This window comes from Plodia interpunctella, chromosome 30 (genome assembly GCF_027563975.2).
Source record: "Plodia interpunctella isolate USDA-ARS_2022_Savannah chromosome 30, ilPloInte3.2, whole genome shotgun sequence".
Taxonomy (NCBI): Eukaryota; Metazoa; Arthropoda; class Insecta; order Lepidoptera; family Pyralidae; genus Plodia; species Plodia interpunctella.
Genome location: NC_071323.1, coordinates 1,979,253 through 1,988,145, shown reverse-complemented (window position 1 = coordinate 1,988,145; position 8,893 = coordinate 1,979,253).

The window sequence follows — 8,893 nt, the reverse complement described above, 5'->3', positions numbered from 1 at the left end:
ACCTGCTCAACCAAATATTTTGCATAGATACACGTAGTTTGAAGTGCGAGAAGGACATAGGGTTTTTGTCCCGAAATTCCCACGGGAGCGAAGTCCCGGGGCGCAGCTATTTTATATAAAAAACTTGTATGCACAAGTATAGAGTTAACTAAATTATGTCGCCCATCTCGAAATAGTCACGTGTAGTATTTTAAGTTACATAACAAAGGACAGAGTCAATTCCGTCCCAAGTAGTAGTCCTGGCATTCCGCCAACTTCACGTAAGAAGTGGTCCAAGGTTAGCGCCCAGGTCAAACAGAATGTTACACAATTAAAATGTTATTTTAAAGGCAAAACGGAACCCTTGTTGGGTAATTTTGGCCATAGATTTAGAAATGGTACGCGCAGATCTGATTTTGACCGTCTACATTTTTTTCATCAACGCGCGTACCTATTAGTATTTATGTGGCGGATGGGACTAGTGGGCAGGGACTAGGACCATGGAATTAGTAGGTACTAAGGGGTACCCACTATTCCATAGGACTAAGAGTTTTTTTTGTCAGCGGTATTTTTATCCGATGGTCCCTTTCACACTTGACGTTTAAAGACAGTACTGGCGAATTTTTGAGCATTTCGATCAACGACATTCTCCTACAAATTTGAACAAAGACTAGAATATTTTTAGATCAATAAGAATAAATTTACGAATAACTAGCTTTTGCTCGCGGTTTCGCCCGCTTAATTTTCCCATAGGAACAGTCATTTTTCAGTTATGTCCTTCTCCATACTTCAAACTGTATGCCAAATTTCAAGAAGATTGGTTGAGTAGAAAGAGCATGAAGTGGTAAAAAACAAACTTACTTCCGCATTTATAATATTAGTTGGTTAATCTGTATTAAATAAAGTGAAAATTTTATCAATATTTTATTTTTAACATTTTAGAAAGATTATTTTGAAGGACGGTAATGATGGCTGTCAAATACTCAAAAATTCACCGATGTACGTTTTCGGACGAGAGTCTTAATATATTATTTTTGCCCGTGTAACAAAGCTTACACCTAGTTTAAAATATTAACAGGATTGATAACATGATATCAACTCAAAACCTCATACTTACCTATGTATATAGTTACCTAGAGAGATTATTGTTATCTTTTCATTAGCGTATCATTTTCGCAATTTGAACCATATCGTGTTAATCAGTAGTATCATTTTACCTATTGATATTATGAGTACCTAGATTATATTACTATTTATACTGAGAAGAGCTTGTCAAGGATTTATGCCTGCCAATGGTCTAACCGCAGATATAAGACATTGTTCTTACTGTTGGTCTAACCATAGGTTTAGAAAGGGGTCCGCGCTCGGATCACACCATAACTTTGTGGCTGCGGTGTAATTTGTTGCGCCGCTTCTTCTTGCGCTTTGGAAGTCAGCTAGACTTAGGTATCAAGCTCTGACTCTCAATGGCTCTCATCTTTAATCTTTTCTCACTTTCTATTTAAATGCATTTTTGCTTAGTTAATGCAAATGGCCATCTTTTGTACATATTTCTTTACAATGTGTTACGATAAAGTTTAAAATAAAATGCTCTCAAATAAGGTTTGAAAAAGATAAATTTCCATTGTGACCTGACCGGGGTTCGAACTCTGACCCCGTGAATCATAGACAAGGCCTTTACCACTGCGTCAAAGACGAGACAGTTTTAGATAAATATCATTAGCGTTGTATGTGCAGAACCTTACGTAATATTTTTTTCTCACAAGACATAATCAACGAGGGCTCATAGCAACTCTTTTTTATAGATATATAGATAGATAAACTCTTTATAGCGCCATTTACGGAAGAAATATACAGTTCGACCTTAAAGAGTAGAAATTAATTAAAGTGGAACTAAAAATTTTCCATTCAGCATTTTACGTCAAAAATGTGACAGATACGCCCTCATTTATTGTCAACTCTTTATGGTCAAATAAATATTTAATAAAGTGTATTTTATTTGAAATGGACTCAGGGAACTAATCTATAAAGAAAAACTAAAGTTCTGTTATAATATTTTCAATATTATTTATTTCATGAGGCACACAGAACGAATATCTTATAGCCTATGCGCGTGATAAAAAGACTATCGTGAGAGCTTGCATGATATCATAGCTGCTCCAAGAAGAAATTAAAATAAGAAACCAAATTAAACTAAGTCCGCTATTGTCAAATTACAATGTTATATGTAATAATAAACATGGTTGTACCTACATCAATAGGGGTCTCTATGTAACGCAAACAAACCAACACTTTTAACTTTTTATGAATAACAGGATTGCTTATAGTCTGCACCCGGTTTCATTCTTGCTGCGACACCAATAGGTGAAGAAGATTGGGCTGTCGTCAACCCACTTTGGGAATGATTTTGTTGCCTATCCAAGGCAAGATATTATCATTTCTGTAACATTAACGTACAGATTAACGTCAAATAATGAGGTCCTCTTTTAGGGCAGGTACCACAAATATCTCACATGTACCTACAACTAATTTTGAAAATAATCATTAACCTGACATATTTTAAAACAAAATCCTCTGCCGCGTCTGTCTGTTCGCGATAAACTCAAAAAGTACGGTACGGATTTTAATGCTTTTTTCGCCAATACCTGTTACGGTAAATAGTGGTTCCTGAGGAAGATTTAGGTTATGTTTGTACACGAACGAAGCCGGGACGGACCGCTAGTAAAGATATAAAGAGAGGTACTGTCCGGGATAGATAAGGAGAGGCGTAGTTTTTAATTTCAGCTCGATATCAGAATTTTTTCATCTCATTACGTATTATTTTCTAATATTAGTTAGGTACGAACTTAGAAAGCCAAATGGAGATTTCGTCATATTATATATGTACCAGTGACCAGAGACAACTAAAGGTTTATATAATCTATGCTAAAGTTCACACGACTATATTATCATCAATATATACCAATTAGTATACTTATCACATAATGTCTGATTCCAGTTGGTGTCTATTGATCAAATATTTTATATAATATTACCCGTTATTATTGCATACTCTTTGAACCATACTTTTCTACTCGTGCCCTAATATACAGGTTCTTATACATTGTCATTATTTTATCTACATTCTCAGTCGATGGTACTGAACAACTTTTCGTATGGAAGCAACCTTGAAATCGAAATAATTATTTTTTAGACAATATATTGCCAATGTATTAAAAGTCAACCTGTTGGTAAGATGTAATAATCACTTGCCAAATGCTTTAGAAAATTAAGTATTTACGTTTGGAGGATTGTCTCAAATTAAACTTGTTGATTTAAATACCTGTGTGATTTGATTTTATTTGCCTTTCGAATGTATGGCGTTCAAAAAAATGAGTTAGAGTGAGTCGCCGATATGGAATTGAATTTGGCTGAAGTGGCCCGTAGCGGTAAAATACCCACCAGTCAAATTCTTCAACAATTGACAGTTGGGAAAATGGTTACCTACGTTAAAAAAAACTTTCCATAACAGTCCGAATTCCCTAGGATAGGATAGGATCCATATACTTCCACTGGATGTCGTACGAGGCGACTAAGTGACTCAAAGCCTTAACAGCTGATAGGCAACGACAACATTCCCAAAGAGTGCTAAATCTTCCAAAATTTAATAGCACTTATTTTACGCTAACTCTAAAGGTTGGGGCGTCACAACTCCGAATGCAACCGTGAACACGCGTTGATGAGAGATAGATTACATACTCTTTGAAATATTTGTTCAACGTTGATTTGAATCACTAAAGTAAATTATTATAAAACAAAGTCGCTTCCCGCTCTCTGTCCCTATGTATGCTTAGATCTTTAAAACTACGGGTTTATTATAATATATAGAGGGATTCAAGAGGAAAATTTAGGTTTATTATGGTTTTTAAACAATTTATTATGGTTTTACATAAGCGAATTTAATTATATAAGTAACTTGAGGACGAAGTTACCTACTCGTGTGTTGTGATATAACTCCAGGATGTAACAAGTATAGTATGATAATGACTCACTCTCCACTCGATTGGATTGAATTTTCATATCAGTATTCATTACGATTATTATTATCACATAGCATGCGTGGTCCTTGGTACCAGAAGTAATTGGGTTTTTTTTTACAAGCTTTTATTTAACTAGCAACGTAGATAATGTCCTTATGTGTCGGGTGGAATCTTGCAGCTCAAATCGAAGCAGATATCTTCAACCGATTGAGCTGAAATTTTGTACACACGTTTAGTTTGTATGACAATGCATTGTTATGATAAATATGACCTGGGTAGTGTACTCACGGCTCCAGGCGTGGGTACTCCTCAACATTTTACTGCACGGACATGAGTTTTTGTCACACATTGATTGCAACGAGATCTCTTGGACTACAATAAAAGCTTGTGTCAAAAATGTACCTACCTAATTTTTGACACAAAAAAACAAAGTAAAACCGTAGGAACTAAGCGAAGAAGAGAAGCCGTGGTGGTCAATAATGTTTACGACCGAAAAGCGGAATTTTCGGTTCATAAGCGACCGTTTGGATGGGAATGTTCAAATTCTACTTGTGCCATATGAGTTTCTATACCAATCTAACCTACATTCTACATTCCAAGACCACCCCTTTCAGTTTTCTACGCTCAATAAGTTTGACTGTGCCCTAGCTGTCAGACAGCTATCTGCGGAAGTACCTAGCAAGTTGTAACTTGTGCAACTACTATTTAATATAAAAATTGTCGTGAAAAATTGCCTGTGAAGGTCTAATTTCTGAATAAATGATTTGATTTGAAGAATATTTGTTAATGTAGGTACTATTGATAGATTCACGCTCCTAACACCTTTGCGGACGCACACGCACACGACTAGCAGTCGTAACAATTGAACTTCTTTTGTGTCTCGTTGAGCGTCCACGAATGTGTTTAGTCTATAGACTCATATTGAAGGATTACGTTACGAAACATACAAACACGTAACCGTCTCACCACACGCTGTCTATTTTTCCCATATCGTGTATGCATCGTGTAAAATAAAGAGTTTGGACGCAATGACGTTCTGTATTATGATTCATTATAGCCGATAGAAACCGGAACTTTAAAAAAATAAGTATTTATTTGCATTGAACATAGATGTATTAAGAATATTCATCTATGGCATTGAATTAGTAAAAATAGTTTTTGGTGTTTGAAAAATTCCAACATTACGCCGGCTCCACACTGTCGTCGAAAAGTTTGCCAAAATACTTATGTCGGCTTCGGTATACCTATATTGCTTGCTTTTCATTGTCTGGGGAGCTGGCATTAAGCTAACTTGGCATACAAATAGGCTGAATGTATTGACTGTTTTGCAAGACCAGTAGTTTGTTCCTATTTTTGGCAACTAAATATGTACATATTTGGCAGAATACCAGTGGCATGTGTGGAGTGACGTCTAGGGATATCCTCATGCCTGTTTAAAATATGGCAATAATGACAATGACAACAATGTTAAACTCGATAAAAAGATTGCCAAAGACGCAAATAGTTATTATTTCTGTTACTTATTTGTAGGTAGGTAAGTATATCTAGGTAAGTAGGTACTATAATATAGGTGATACAAAATATACTTATCTAGTTTGGTAGGTAGGTACACAGTTTTAAAATAAAAATCATTGATAGATAACCTACCATTACCAACAGATTAGATTAAAGGAAGGAAATTTAAAATTCGATTAAATTAAATTGGTAAAAATTGACGTAATCTACCCAAGTCCCTGGTGCCGAGATAGAAAATCCCGGTCTTTTTTTTTGAGTTGGCCAACCTATTTGGTATACAGTTTTAAAAAATTGCTAGATATGGCCCACCTAACATAATAGATTAGGTAGATCAAGGTAGAAAATTTAAAATTCGATTTAGACCCATCCACGTAAAAAAAAATAATTTAAACAAAAATATTCGAAAAAAAAAATACATTTGAATAATGAGATCTATGACGAAAAGGATTCCAACTCAGCTCGCTAAAATCATTATATACGTGTGGATTGAAGATCCACTACAAATTTAACAAAGAAAACTTACTTAGTACATTTATGAAAAGCAATTTTGTACCACATATCCTGGAATTTGTACATCAACACATAAGTTATGTCGACGTAAAGGTACCTCAATCAATCTAAACAAATATGGTCTGTCTGAGGAGCCACCTAGATCTCAGAAAGTAGGTAACTAAGTATATAGGTACCTACTTAATCTGTCACTTCATTTAAGTAAAATCTTAAATTGTTTTTATTCAATGCTCAATCAGATACATAGCCGTGCTGTACTGTGATAATACCCAAAAAGATTATTATTATAATACGTTTCATCTTTCATATTTTAAAGTTGTGATAGTTATATTTGTTGTATTTTCCTCCCAGTTATTAATAATGTTCATCCATCTCGACATTGTTATTTTAATAATACAAATTGTATGTATATGTTTCGCGGATTTAACTCGCAAATTCTTTTCTAGTAGCGCCATCATGTTTGGTATCACTGAAGATCAGCGTCATGGCTCTTCGTCGTGGCACAAGCCGAGTGGTACCCTTTTGTAGCATATTTAATGTAGGTACTTTTGTAATATTATTGTTCATTTTCTGTGATGTATATTAGTAAATTACGAATAAATTTATTTCTATTTCTAATTTGACGAATATCGTACAGACGTAAGTAGGTACATCTGAATAAATTTATTTCTATTTCTAATTTGATGAATATCGTACAGGCGTACATCTAGATGTAAAAAATTCTTTATTTTAATTAATAAAAATATTTTTCATCTCATTATTATCAAAATTAGTTACTACGTGACATGTAACTACTTAAGTATATAAAAAAAACTAATTAAACATCTAGATATAACTGTAAAATTACTTAAAATTATTTTAGATGCGCGTGACGCTGATGATAACTCGGATAGGACAAAGTGTAAGTTTTAACATTCACATTCTTAGCTGAAACACGTAGGTGCCATACAATCTTATCATCAGTTCAAGGCCAGTCTGAACGTACGCATAATAGTCTGTCCTGTTACGTTGTAATGTATTAGGGTTGTCACTTACTAACAAACAATTCTGTCTTTCTTTTCGAGTGTGTTATAATAAATAAATAAATATGTCAGGACAAATCCACACAGATTGAGCTAGCCCCAAAGTAAGTTCGAGACTTGTGTTATGGGATACTAACTCAACGATACTATATTTTATAACAAATACATATATAGATAAACATCCAAGACTCGGGCCAATCAGAAAAAGATCATTTTCCATCATGACCCGACCGGGGATCGAACCCAGGACCTCTCGGTTCAGTGGCAAGAACCTTACCACTGCGCCACCGAGGTCTAAATTATTTTTATTCAATGCCCAATCAGATACATAGCCGTGCTTTACTATAATAGCCAAAAAATTATTATATTTTTATTCGATTCGTTGTTATAGATTTTATTGAGTCGCCTGAAAGTATGATATTAATTTTTAAAGACTTTCTAAGACTATCGACGTCTCGTGGCAAGTAGTCGCGTAAATACACGTATATTATACTATATATTGAACTTAAAACTATCAACCAGCGTGCGGATTACCTCACGATATTTTCCTTCACCGGAAGCAAATGGTGGTCAATGAAAACTACTATATATGAGTCAGATTGTTATACAAATCACACTCATGTTAGCGTGTTGAATATAGTTGAATATAGGGCTGTGATATCGCAAAGCCCGGGGTCAAGGTAAAAAAATAACCTCAAAATTTTAAAGATTGAGCTGTAATTTTAAAATCGGCTGTCTGACTGACGTTAAACCTCCTTGGAAATGGAATTGTAGCCTATCAGCTATCAAAGCTTCCCATGGTCGCCAAGTACGACATCCACGGGTAGCATATAGATTGGTCTTTTCTAGGTGTATTTACACGCTAGCTGACTGTAAACAGTATGAACGACTTTCCTGCTTCTGATGTATTATTATATTACACTAGCTGCGCCCCGAGGCTTCGCTCCCGTGAGAATTTCAGGATAAAAAGTACACTATGTATTATTTCAGGTTGTATTCTACCGGTGTACCAAATTTCACGACAATCCGTCCAGTAAATTTTGCGTGAAAGAGTGTAATGATCATACACATAAGTACATCCTTACAAACTTTCGCATATATTTACAATATTAGTAGGGCAAAACTTTCTCATCCGAGTCAAAAAAACACACCCCATAAATTGTATACTTTTAAAATAAAACAGTGAACATGGAAAATTATAAGGATCAAATTGTCTTTCCAACAAAAAATCTCTTTCAAGTTTCAACAAATAAAACGTTGGCAGCCCTATTAGTACTTATTTATGTAATTCAATTTGTATGAGGTGTGGAACTGTTGAGTTTTGTAAAAAACGAGTATGGACGGCATATCGTATCATGCTGGTTATTATAGACAAAAACATAATAATCAGGCTTTTGCATTCGGCTTCGCGTTGAACTAGACTGTGATTAAACTTATAATAGGTACCTATTATATTACTGAATTTGTTATTTCGTTACGTAACGGCCTATAGATCTAACAGCAAGAGTGCCTCCGGGGAATTCTTACTAATTTCCGATAAATTTCGTGACAACCAGTCCTGTCTTTGATTTACTACGATAACATAGGACTATGCTACTGTTAGTTACTTCACAGATTACATAATACGATATATACTGAATGATTTTTAATCTGCAATATTATCCACCTTTGCCTAGCAAGCATTTTTCGACAAATCGTTTTTTTCTTGGTTGGCAACACTATTACGTAAGGGACGGCCATTCGTATACCTATACAGTTAAAAAACATTAGACATTAGTGTTCATAGCAGTTTGTGGCTTATATACACTACCCTATTCCTGCCGGTTGGGCCCTATAAATCGTGTAGTG